This window comes from Equus quagga, chromosome 9 (genome assembly GCF_021613505.1).
Source record: "Equus quagga isolate Etosha38 chromosome 9, UCLA_HA_Equagga_1.0, whole genome shotgun sequence".
NCBI classification, from domain to species: domain Eukaryota; kingdom Metazoa; phylum Chordata; class Mammalia; order Perissodactyla; family Equidae; genus Equus; species Equus quagga.
In genome coordinates this window covers 58,240,700-58,254,201 of record NC_060275.1, presented here as the reverse complement: position 1 = coordinate 58,254,201, position 13,502 = coordinate 58,240,700, and the positions used below count along the sequence as shown (strand labels likewise).

Here is a 13,502-nt window from a genome sequence, read left to right as displayed (position 1 = left end):
AGCCTCATCTATGGCAGGGTCCCCTAGCAAGTAATTGTGTAACAAAGAAAGAGGGGACGGTCGTAACACATCATATGACCTGGAAGGCCTCCTCTGCAGCTTTGTGGCCATTTCTCAGCTCCTCAAGGACCTTGCTGTACCATTAGCCACTCCTCTGCTCGCTGTCATGCTCTTAACAACCTGACTGCTTTTTAACGCTCAACACGTGAGAAAGCAGGGAGGGGTCATTTCAACCATTTAGCTGTGCGTGGCAAGATCGCTCTAAGGAGCCTCAGGCAGGAATCTTACAGACTGACTGATGGCTGAGCCTGCCCTGTAATCAACGCATGGCATTTCTCACGAATGTTGAGGCAGTTAGGAGGGGAATTCACAGGGTCATTTTGAGCAAGATAGGACTACTCGTCTTTAGGAAAATTGTATATTGCTCCAAAATGTGTCCTTGGCGTGCTCTCCACTATTTTTTCCTGCAGGGCCACTGCTAGACCACCCAGGGGACTCCTTCCCTCTGTCCTCTGGAAGCATGTGATTCTGTGCTGGAGTGATTTTTTGGGTTTTTTTTTTTTTTTTTTTTGGTGAAAAAGATTGGCCCTGAGCTAACATCTGTGCCAATCTTCCTCTATTTTGTATGTGGGATGCCACCACAGCATGGCTTGATGAGCGGGCATGTAGGGCCATGCCTGGGATCTGAACTGGTGAACCCCAGGCTGCCGAAGTGGAGAGCATGAACTTAACAGCTATGCCACCAGGCTGGCCCCCTGGAATATTATTTTCTGGGTAAGCAAAACAGGGGCCAGAATTTAGCCTTCACGTACCCTCTCAGCCAGGGCCCCGTGAGGAATGTGGCCTGTTGGAGCTCTCTGAGCTGCCCCATTTCCCAGCACGTGTCCCCTCAGCAGGCCTATCTGGGGGTCCCGCCATGCTCTGTGGGGCCTCTCATGATTACCATCCTTGGCCTCCAAGGGCAGGCGACACAAATGGCTCAGAGGTTACTGGAGGAGACTCCACCCAGGAGTGCCTTCAAGAGCGGGGTGTGAGGGAGTGCGGGCCGCAGGGTGGATAGAGGGCCCACCGGGGCGCCATGCAGTTACAGCACAGGTTCCAGGCTCCCCATGGGAAGCTTTGGAGCTGAGACAGCACTGCAGAGTTGCCAAGAGCAAGATAAGGGGGCAGGGCCTTTACACCCCAACAATGACCACTCACAGAAATCAGGGCCACACCCACCACCAGGAGGGGGCAAACCTTGGATCAGATCCTTTCAGCTTAAGACAGTTCTCAGAGATGGACAGACATGGCTGTGAGCCCTCGGCCACCACCACACCAGTCAACAGTGGGAATCAGTGCCTTGGTCCCACAGAGGTATGTATGCTTGGGGGTACAGAATCTGCACAGAGCACTACAGATCCACTACAAAGAGAGTTAAGGCATTCCCCACTGACTACTGGAGGACTACCTTGCCAGGCCTCCTTGCATTTTAAAAGAGAAATTTTCATTTTGCAGATTCCATTAAATCCAAAGGAACGTGCTATAATCATGAAGGGCTAATACTGAGGGTGACATTCCTTTGTACCCAAAGGCAAAGGGATCCTCTAACACAGATCATGGCTAGCCAGGTTGCAGGGGAAGAAGAAAGAAGCTATCCTGATGACTTGAAACCACTCAGAACATACATATGCAATCCTTGACACATACATGCCCACAGACCCCAGGCCTTCCTCCTGCCAGGCCGGGGCTCTGGACGGGGCACCAGGCCAGCCCACCCTGTGCCAACTGCAGAGGCCAGATCACCAGCATCATGCGCCACCTCTCACAGCTCAGTGCCTCTGGCCCCAGCTGCCTGAAGAGGCTGTTAATGACTTTCCCCAAATAGTCCTTAAGTGGACATCGTATTGAGAAGTTGAAATGCAGAATTAATTAAGAGAAATAAATAGAATGAGTGTAGAAAGGAAGAAGGAAGGAGAGAGGGAGGGAGGAGGGCAGGAGGACTAAATGGTGGGCTACAAGACTGAGAGGACAAGTCACGGTTACTTGTAGCACCAAGTGGATTGCCTGGTGCACCTCAGCCACTCAGCAACGCTTATTCAGTGAACAGGGGAAAATGAATGCAAATTTCGTGTCAGTATCCTCAGTGTACTCACTATTTCTCTTTCCTCTTCAAGCTGAAGAAATATACTAAAAAGTGGTTTAAAGTACAAAAATTGTCTACTTCTATGATCATAAGGCACTTGGACAACATGCATAATTTCTACACTTATTTTCACTCTATATTAATTTTATAATAAAACACAGTCAAATGAGGGAAATGTTTATGTAAATAACTGAATTAGTTGTATTAGAAGCTTTTACTCATTGAATCAATTCTAAAAATTATTTGTTTCAGGAATTATTCATTAACCTCTGTGTGTTTCTCAGTTTCCTTATCTATGAAACATAAAGAGTAGTAATAGCTATCTCAGAGGGGTGGCGTAAGGATTAAACGAGTTACCGTGTAGAAGGCTTGAGAGATTGGCCTGGCATATATATCGCAAGCAATGTATGTGTTACCTACTTACCTTTCTTATAATCAATAATTAACACTGTTTGAAAGTTGAATGTAAGTTTTCATTCAAAGGTTGTTTTGCAGGAATCTGTGCAAATACATACAGATCTATTTAAGAGAAACAGTCACACATGAAGTAAAGCCCAGACTCTAACAAATGAATCGATTAGAAATTAGTCTTGTCCAGCCTTTGAAGTAAGCCAGTTTCAAAACTGAAATAAATTGACTCAAAATACACACATAAGCACAAGTCAGTCGAATACTTTCAAAGGGAAAATGAATGTAGAAAGGAAGAAAGGAGCTGTGATCTCCTCTGGAGCCCTTTCTCCATCTGTTCAGCATGGATCACGCGACGAGGTACCCGTGATGGAAGCCCACACGCAGATTTCTTAATGCTCTGCCCAGGACCAAGGCCAAGGACTGACACATGAGGAAACCAGGACTCTGAGCATCTAAGGAACTTGCCCAAGACCGCGCAGCCAATCAACAGCAGAGCTGGGCTCCCATCCTGAGGACAGAGAGCCTGTCCCATTCACCTCGGGATGTCCGACAGGGCAGTCACCGTAAATGTTTGTCAAATGAATAAACAAAAGAATAGTAATTTGAAGAGTAGATCAACAAACTAATATCAGTTTAGGTGCACTACCTCACTCTAATGACAGGGCAGCATTTAAATAACAGGTGAGGTCACACTGAAGATTTGGTTTATCACAGCCAAATAAAGCAAACAGTTAGGGACTTCTGAAAACCTTTCCTTCGTCATACAATATGACTCAATATTTCCTGAGCTGAGAATTATATATGTTGCCTGAAACCCCCTCTGTCTGACTGAATAGTGTTTACCAAATTTAAAACAACAGAACATTACATTGTACCACCCGAAAAAAGGGACAGATAAAATAACCTAGAAGACCTATAATTAATTTATTCAAAAGTTCAGGAAACAAGCATGTAATTATTATTGCTAGCATTTCTTTTGGTGGTAAGCTGATATTGATAATAAAACATTTACCTAATAATTTACTCAATAGAATATTTTCTTGCTTTTTGCTTTATTATGACATAATAAAACACAGTAATAATAAGCTTAATGGTATAAAAGCTAACAGTGTTTTTAACGAAAACCAGATGTAAGCAGTTTTAAAGGTCTGCTACTATTTCCTCCCTGATGTCTAAACACACCTTTACAAGTTACAGACCTCCTTGCCTCTTCATGGAGCAAATTGAACACGTTTTTGCTTTTCTCAGGGTGCCTTCAGTGATTCTGGTACAGGGTAGCCCGGGTCACAACCTCCGGACAAGGCCCTTTTGGTGATTATTTCGCACACACATACCACACGCTACGATTACTTATGGCTACATAAGTACAACTTCTTCTTAAACTAGGACCCTTGTTCAGAGCTGGAGAGAGTAAAGCATCTTTTTTATCCCTATCATTTACAATAATTTTGACAACAATTTACAAAGTTAACTTGGCCTGCCAAAAATTTCACTTGCTCACTATTGATACCGAAGCACAATTAAGCCTCTCCTTTACTACCCCTTTCTAATTCTAAACCCCTTCAAATGTTGCAAGAATCCCAATAGCCAGAAAAAATAAATTCTTAGTAACTTTAAAATGTAAACACAAGCAAACATATTGGAGGAATTTCTACCTTGCTCAAAATATCAAAGTGAAGTTGATTAGGAAAAAAATGAAGATATTCCCGAGACCCACTCCTTTCATAACAGGAAGGAGGAAATTTTCTCCACAAAACCACGTGTTGAAAAATATTTTGAGGGAAAAGGCTGAAAGGATTGGCAGTGTGCGGTTCTGCTGATACTCCTTTGGCGATCTGACTGGCCCGCCGTCTGCGTTTCCCCTACTCTAGGAGGAGCTGCTGTCATAACTGAAAAGAGAAGACTTCAGAAAGACTCACACAGGCACCCAAAGCCCTTCCCTCCCCTCTCCCACTGGGAGCTTGTTCTCATCCCCTACAGCGTCGTCCAATCTTAGAGAACATTTGGAATGAAGGCTCTCAGAATGAGTATGGCTCCTTGGACAAGAAGACAATTTTGTCATTGGAAATAATCACACATTTTGACAATTCTCTCTGTATCCCTGAGCATGTGCGTGTAACATAAACACTTCACAGGTGAACTGATTAGATGATGATGATTCTAAGATATTCTTGCATAGTTCAACGGCCAATGTTGCCAGGAAGTGTTGTAGTCTTGTAATTTGGAGAATTCCTTTTCAAGAAGCCCCCAATAAGTAAACGACTCTACCCCCACAAGAACGGATAACACCCCCTGATGCACCCTAGCCTGTAAGAGAACACATTAACAAAGATATTTGCTGGCGGGACCAAGCAAGCTGACGGAAGCAATTTTCAGCAAATAGCAAATTTCACACTGTAGCTAAATGTGTGTCTCTCTCATCCCAAACCACGGGCACTTTACTGATAATATTAGAACTATCATTTATCAGGAGTACATGGAACGATGTAAAACTTTCTGTTGAAACCGACTGAAAAAGACTAGATTCAGAACAATTACAGAATCAAAAGCTAAGAATTTACGATCAGGTACATGATAGGAGGCAGTCTATCCCAGCTTTATGGGGAAGGAGCTCCATGGACGCATGGAAAGGCCTGGTGAAGTGGGATGACAAAAGGAGAACGGGAGTCCAGACTGGCCGAAATGCAACTAAGTCTCACTAACGTAGATTTCTCACCAATTCCTTAAGAGGAGGAGAGAGCATGAAAATCAGTACCTCTCTATGGAGTATTCCTAGTTTATTAAATGGATTTATAACCCAGTTAACTTTATAATAAATGCGGTTTTTTTCATTCCAGAACGGAGGTTCTGTCTTTTCAATAAATCCTTTTTCTGTCCTCTAATTAAATGAGTTAGTGTAGAGGGAGCGCTTCCAACAGGAAATGGGACATCAAAGCTGGCAACTTTTATTATCATCAACATCCTCAGCTCAAGCCCCTTCAGATATTACATCTGGATCTCTGGTGGGTCAAGTAGGCACTGCCTGACTATTATAGTCAAGACTTCAGGGTAAATCTAGTTAATCAATACTTCCTTCAGGATGCTGCCCTCTCATCTGGGTATTTCATTTCATAACATCCTAGATCACTTATACCCATATGGGTGTATATATCTCCACCATGGAAAGATGTTCCATGTGTATTTGTCATTCATGTGTGCCAACTATGGTGTTCTCACTCAAACAAACTTTAAACCTCATCATTTATAGTGAGGAGTGACCTTCAGACACTTTGTCTTATACTAAATACTCTAGGTTTTGTCTTTTTTCTTTTCTAAAATTGATACAACTAATTTCATCGCCAGGTTGTTTTTTTTTCTCATTGAGTTTGACTCCAGATTCTACACAAATCAGACCCACCTTAGAAGGATAATGATTTGCCACCATTGGGCCTCTTCAAGGCAAGCTCTTAAGGTGAACGTAAAGGAGGAATCTGAGGTCAGTTCAGAGAAATGATGGCATCGCTGGAATAAGCATGTGGCTCCCAAAAGGCAACCTCTTAGAGAGAGCTTACCACTCAAGGGGATACATAAGATTGACGTATTTGAGAGGCCCTTCCGTGAAGAACTATGTTTTCTCCTTTTTATTCTCCACAAATCCAAATACAGTGCTTTGCGAAGGGTAGTCTTTCAATTAATATTTGTTGAAAGAAATAACCAGTCACCCTTAATAGGAGGTGTTTTCCACGTAGCATACACATGTCATCAATCTGCACCAATGCAAATTAAAATATCTCCTTTCTTTATACTCAAATTCTCTCTCCAGACCCTTGTGCCCGGGGGCCTGGTAATCTATCAGCCAACAAGTGGCTAGGTTTCTCTCCTCCCTAGCAAATCCCCAGAGAACTTTGTTCTGTCCTCGTCATGAGTCAGAACAACACAGTAGCGAAGCATGTGGCCCACGCACACAGCACCACCACATGTGCATCCTAGGGTGTGTTCTTAACCCAGTTGGAACTCAGTCTCCAAGTGTAAAATGAGGATTTTGATAATAGTTTTTAATAATGATAGGAGCTCCCTCAAAAGGTCATTGTAAGAATTAATATATGTTGATGCATGTAAATAATAATATGTACTTAGTAGGCAGTGCCACTGGCTCTCTATTAATAGGTTACTTAACCTAAATATTATTTAACAAGAAACCCTGGAAACCACATAATTCTGAGCTGATATTTAGAGAGCTCTAGGAAAAGTCCTGAGGGGAAGGCTGGCTATGGTCATACACAGGAGATGGAGATTTCTAAATCTAGCTCACTCCGGTTTTCAAACTAATAATGCTGTACTTCCAAATAATAATAATACTATTATCAACCAATATATCCTGAGCGCTTGGTGCAGCTTTCCTCCACATCACATCCATTTTATTACTTATATTCCATCCAAACAAAATACAAAGTCTTCCACCATATTGAGCAGTGTGCTGTACTCCGTACACCATCAGGTATAGGGACCCGAGGATGTGACCCTCTTCTCTCATCAGTTGGGAACATTTGGGCCACCTAAAGTTAATTATATATTAGTTAACGAATTTAATGGAGTGCGGTCTCAGCCAGACTGCAAAGAACACTGTTAAGTGAACAGCAAGAAAAGATTTATTTTCTTCCTGTAGAATTATATGCTGAAATAAAATGCCTATCATTGTAAGTAAAAGAACAAAACATTTTGATTTCTTCAATTAATCATGATCCTCTGTTGCCAATTAAATCAAAAATAGCAAAAGCCCATGGCCTATTATACCCCAAGCTTCTGTCTCCAGAAGCCGGGCATATGCAATAAACTATCGTATGCTGTTTGCTGCTATGGAGACCGCAGTAAGCACAGGACTGAAGCCGTGTTCATAAATGCTTCTAGAACTGCAGGCTCTGGAAATACATTCATTCATTCATTCCATAAATATTTACTGAATGCCTGCTATACACCAGACATTGTTCTGGGTCTTGGAAACACAGCAGTAAACAAAACAGCAAAATCCTTGCCATCCTGAAGTTTACATATCAGAAGAGAAAGAGACTCAATAAATAAATGGATTAAAATGGGGCCCTGGGGCCCAGCCCTGTGGCTGAATGGTTAAAGTTCCTCACACTCCACTTTGGTGGCCCAGGTTTGTGGGTTCAGATCCCAGCTGTGGACCTACTCCACTCACCAGCCATGCTGTGGAGGTGTCCCACGTACAAAAAAACAGAGGAAGATTGGCACAGATGGTAGGTAAGGGCTAATCTTCCTTAAGCAGAAAAAGAGTAGGATTGGCAACAGATGTTAGCTCAAGGCTAATCTTCCTCAGCAAAAAAAGGGGGCTCTGGGTCAGTTTGAGGTGAGACTCTAAGAGACTGAGGGACCAAACCTTAGTGCCAAACACTCCCTCACTCTCCAGTGAGCACTGTGGCAAAGGATGTTTGTTTTCAACCCATGGTTTCTTGCCCTATGGAGGATATGAAAGAGAACGTTGGAGAAGCTGAGAGAGTTGGATATTGTAGAGAGAATCCAAGCCTAGTGAGAGAGGCTTCAATGAGACCACACTGTGAGCTTGGGGGACATACCAGACTGAAATATGACTCTGGCCTGGGAAGCTGAAGGAGGAACAGGAGAGGTTGGCCGAAGCGGCTCTAACAGCTGAGGTGAGGGTCCCACTGAAGAAGTCATTGCAGACTGAGAAATGGGAGGTAAAAGGTGCCTATGGTCCATGCCCTGAGTGCACACGCCAGTGTGTGTGTGTGTTTGTGTGTGTGTGTGTGTGTGTGAGAGAGAGAGAGACAGAGAGAGAGAGAGAAACAGAGACAGAGACAGAGAGGCAGACAGACACAGGAAAGAGAGAGACACAGAGAATTGACCCTCTTGGAGCCAACTCAAAGTCACTTTGTTCCCAAAGGACAATGGGAAAGGAAAAAGTGGTCAAGACCCAGGAGACCCAAGGGAGTCCGAACCTGTGGGGAGAGCGCCCCACCTGTCTGGGACCTACTGGTGAGCACACGCCAGGGAGATTCAGCCCAGCTCAGGGGGGGGGCAGCCACGGTGGGGAGGGCCAGAGGCCCAAGCTGCGGTCCAGAGAGGAGCCTCCAGGACCCCTGTTCCCTCTCCAGGCTTCTGCAGGCAGTGGGCACACACTGGCAGAGTTTTCAATAACATTTTATATAATGTTTTATGGCTTTAATTTTACACTGGCCTGGGGACATAATTACTGAACAAAGACTGCCTGGGGCACATGAGTGACAGAAGACAATTTACCACCTAAGTGTTAGCAGGTGAGCTCTGTGGCCTGCTCAGAATCTCACCCAGGGGTGGGGAGGATCCGCCCCCCAAAGCAGATTGCAGGAATGTCACACGGAAGAAACAGGAGAGCTGCACGGCTGGGACCTCAGAGTCTTGCTACACATTAGCTACACACATAATTTCGGGTAGCTATAAATATGGAGAAAAACAAAACTGGTTCATAGTATGAAAAATAAGGTGGGAATGGGGTAGGACAGCTTTAGTTAGGGAGGTCGCCTCTACAGAGGTGCCATTTGAGAGAAATCTGAATTCTGAGGAAAGGCCACGCATTCGAAATCTGGGGAGAGCACTCCAGGCAGAGGGAACCGTGGAGGGACACACATGCCAATTCAAACTATGTTAATTCTACAACCAATAACAGCTACTGCTTGTGCAATAATCTTATGTCATGTTTAAAACTCATAGCTGCTCCTGTGACTTCCACTCGGTCTAGGAACTGTGCAGAAGATGAGTCCCCATTTGTAAAAGAGGAAACCTGGCCAAAAGAAGTGACATCCGGGTCAAGTTAGTTGCAGGCTAGGACTCGCAGCCACACTGGCCTTGGCAGTGGCCCTCGGCAGGGTATTCATACCCTCACACAGGAGTGTGAACTCTGTTTCTGGATGGCAGTCTCATCTCCCGTGCTCAACTCCTCTGCCACCTGAGCTCCTAGCCTTCCACAAACACATGTTCTCCCAACTGATCAGACGTCTGAGGCAGTGGTCCCAGCTGTTTTTCAGGGACCATTCCAGGTCTGGTTCCCTAGAAGCAGATGCTGAGGTGGATACGCCCAGCAGGAGGTTCTGTGGGTAGTGCTCTGAGCAGCAACGCCTGTCAGGGAGTGAGGGCAGCAGAACTCCTCGGAGGGAGAGAGAAAATTGTGATGTGCTCACAATGGGAGCCTCAGCCGATGGGTGCTCTGGAGTTGGCATGGCCCTGCAGAGACTTTCCAGACTGGAGGCCTCTGCACCCCATGCTGAATAATCACTGGGTACCAGCTTCCTCCAGAGAGAGAGAGAAAGTGTGTGTGTGTGTGTGTGTTTGTGTGTGGGAGCTCCTGTCGGGGGGGGATACAGCTGTAAGCTGTCACAGACAAAGCCCCCTGACAGCTGGGGAATGGAGCCTCAGTCGTGGAAGCAGATTCCAAATTTACACCTCAGCATCCTGCATACAGCATTGTAGAAGACGTTCTGACAGACTGAAGTGCCTCCAGAGGAAGTCTGTCTGGATGCAACCGTTGAAAAATCACACCATTGAGTAAGTAGGGATGTTCTATCTGGTGAAAAACAGCGTGAAGGGAAAGATGACCACCTCCTCCCCACTGACATTTGAAAAGCAATGGGTAGTTTATGGACAATGAACGTGAAACTGTGTCACTGGTGGACATAACTAGCAGTTAAGAGTGCCAGTCAATGCCTGTCTGCACAGATCCATTCCCTGACTTCCTCCCGTGGTTCCAGAAACTCACAGATGGCCCTTGTTTCTGAGTTTTGCTCATGACACCTCCGGCTCCTCCCCAGCCTTCTTGCTTTGGTGGTATTGAGGTCACCTCAACATAACTCTTCCATCACCTCTAGTAACCAATCCCCTCTACTGTATCTCCTCCTTTTAAAACACCTGGAGTGGCTCTTGATTTCTGGTTGGATCCTGATTGATACAATCCTACTACATTTGAAGTTCTTTAATAGAAAAAATGAGAATTCTAAAATCCTAGACTTATAAAAGACTTACAAAGTCATTTAGTCAAGTCCCCTATCTTTGATGAATCCCTCCACGATATTATTGTAAAGCAATCCTCTCGTCTCTGTTCATCTTCCGTCAGCGCTCTGGGTTGGAAACAATGGTTTGGGTTTGCAGGGAGGTGGACTTCAAGTCTATTTGGGAAAGAACCGCCTAGGACTTCCTGGAGAGATGGAGAGCTCCCCGGCACCATTAGTACTTAAGAAGAGACCACATGGACGTTGTAGAAGGGACTCCACCACTGGTTGCTGGAATATGCTAGATAACTCCCAGAGCTCCTCCAACTCCTGCCATCAGATGACCCCACACCTAAGTGAAGTGCATTGAGCCCCCAAGCAATTGCCCTCCCTCTAATTCTCTTTCTTTTTAACTTGATGACGTTTCAGCATATCACTAACTGCTGCCCATCTTCCTTCCTCTACAACACAGTCGTTCCTGGCCTCACAGCACAGTTTTGTTTATCACAGGCAGGGGGAAAGCCTCAACGACACCCAGATGTTCTGTGTCCTGATGATGGCACTGTGACCAAAATAAGTGGCTATCCTTGGCCTACAAGTACGGTGGAGACAGTGGGATTTTACACTTAGCGCTATCCCAGAACCACGCCAAAGAACCATCCTGTAAGTGACGACACGAAATTCTCCACGTACCGGGCCCCTCTACAGGTACACTCCTAGGAAACAGAATCAACCGAGAAAAGAAAATCCAACAGACCAAACGGAGGGCAGAGGGTCGTGGAGCAGCTCTCAGATGTGTGCACCATACTCCCGGTTCAGGGGAGTCCACACCATCACCTGGTCCCGGCAGCACACACAGAGGCCTCACTGGTGCCGGAGGCCATTCGGATTCACGTGCTGTTTTGGGAGACTGCCTGCGAGCAGGCGGTGCAGAGGGCGCTGAGTTTCCTTCAGTTTGCCAGTGTACTTTCTCATTGACTTCTGAGAAACGTGTGTGAAGATAAATTTGAAAGTCTAAGTGTGTCTGAGCCTGAGTGTCCCTGAACGGCCCCGTGCAGTCACTCCTCCAGACCCGTGTGCATCTACCCCACATGGGGGGCACGTCTCGGGACCACACACTGCTAGAAATGCGTAACATGGGATATCGTAAAATGCAGACTTTAGAAACACCTAGACTGTGAATCCTACACGTTCAGAAAAAATACGTGGGTCGTCGTTTCCTAGAGTCCCTCTGCATTTCCATAAACAAATAAATGAGTTATGCTGAATGTCAGTCCTGCTGCTTGGCACTGAAACGCAGGAAAGAGGAAGACACATAATCACAAGGCTGCTTCCAGAGAGTAACCGGAAAGACGTCCGTGGGCCCCTTCCGTCCTCTCCCGTCAGCAGCAGCACCAGCAGGCATCTGTGCGCTTCCCACATTCTCACCTTGCACATTTTGTTAATTCAGGATATTCCTTTACATGGAGAGGAGACGCTCTTTGCTTTTGATTTTATGCTTCCCCCATGAGCTTCCTGACGGTGTCGGTCCCTGGTGCACCTGGGCCGAAATGATGGACCCACTAGCATGCCCTTCTGACAGAGCTGCACGTGCCACCCATACAGGACTGAGGCAACCTGACAGAGAGCCGGGCTGGTTAGTCTCGGAAGAAGGCAAAGCCAGCCATTGTCACATGAGTATGAAAAGGGAAATCCCAGTTACCTAATTTCCAGATAAAACAATAAGAGGATACTTTGATATAAAAGCAATAGATAAGTTAATTGAATATACACAAGTACTCACTTTCAAAGCACTTTATTCTGAATGTGCATGAAATCGTCTTTCTGTGAAACATGAGCTCCGAGCTATGAAATACGGGCTGCCTGTATGTTATGATCTTGGTTCTGAGGCCAGAAGCTATTCTGTTTAAATGGTTTTGTTCATGTTGAACGCTAGGAATGAGGATAGGGTGGGTGGGGTCCCATAAAAGGCCTATTGTTGGTTTGATGAGGATTTGCATAAATTCACATTTCTCTAACCCTTCTTAACATTACGTTAAAGATCTAAGAGACTTAGAAGAGCTATATGTGGATTCTTCCTGAGGGAGGAAAACCAACATGGCATCTGCAGTCACAACCCTTAGGATGAATGATCATAACCGCACTACGAATTTAGTAGTCGAGGCCGAGAACGGGAAAGGTAGAGTCATTATTTGCTGCTCTGTATACACCAGATCTTTACTTCTTTTCCTGAAGAGTCACCACCGTGAGTCGGCAGCATGCACCAACGGCCTTTCCCGTATCTCTCCTTGCGTTGCGTTAAACACAGCTCCCTGTCCCCTTCATGTAAACATACAGCCATCAGGCTCACCTGACACATTTGGCACGGTGCTTATTTCTTGTAATGGTACTGTTTTGAAAAAGAATTTATTAAATTATCTCAGTGTGGTTTAATTTTTATACTTGTAGGAGAACGTCAAGTAGATAAATTAACAAACCAGACCATGCTTCCTAATTAGAGCCTCAGAAAATGGAGTCACCATTCCTCTCTAGGCCCCCAGCTTCTTGTAGAGCAACGGGAAAAAGATCTCAAGTTCTGCAGTAATGCCCTGCAGCAACCACCCCTCACTGAGACTCCTCTCTTTCAGGACCTGATTAAGGCATATGTAAGGTTTCTCAACTGATGTTTGAACAAGCCGTGACTGGGACCCGGCTTCCGACTTAGTTCTCCTGCTATGTGGCTAATAAATGTAAGACACTGCTCTGTATTGTTTCCACTTGTCACCAAGTTCTCCCCAGAAATCCAACATGCAGATCAGCTGTCAATGTTGTCAACCGTCTGCCTTATTTCATTGGCAATCACACTGATTCATCTTAACTAGCCAAAACATTCCAGAGACACGGCAAGCCCACTGAGAACGACCCGCCGGGAACTTGTATGAAGAGAACAGCTGTGTAACTGACAAGAACACGAGTCACCAACAGGTTGCACACTGCTCTGCCTGATG

General features: G+C 45.3%; 1 protein-coding gene across 4 annotated transcripts in view; it reads right to left on the bottom strand.

The window, feature by feature from the left end:
- Positions 1–13,502, bottom strand: part of PIEZO2 (piezo type mechanosensitive ion channel component 2) — a 418,746-nt gene that overhangs the window by 332,286 nt on the left and 72,958 nt on the right. The gene's annotated exons all lie outside the window — the stretch shown is intronic.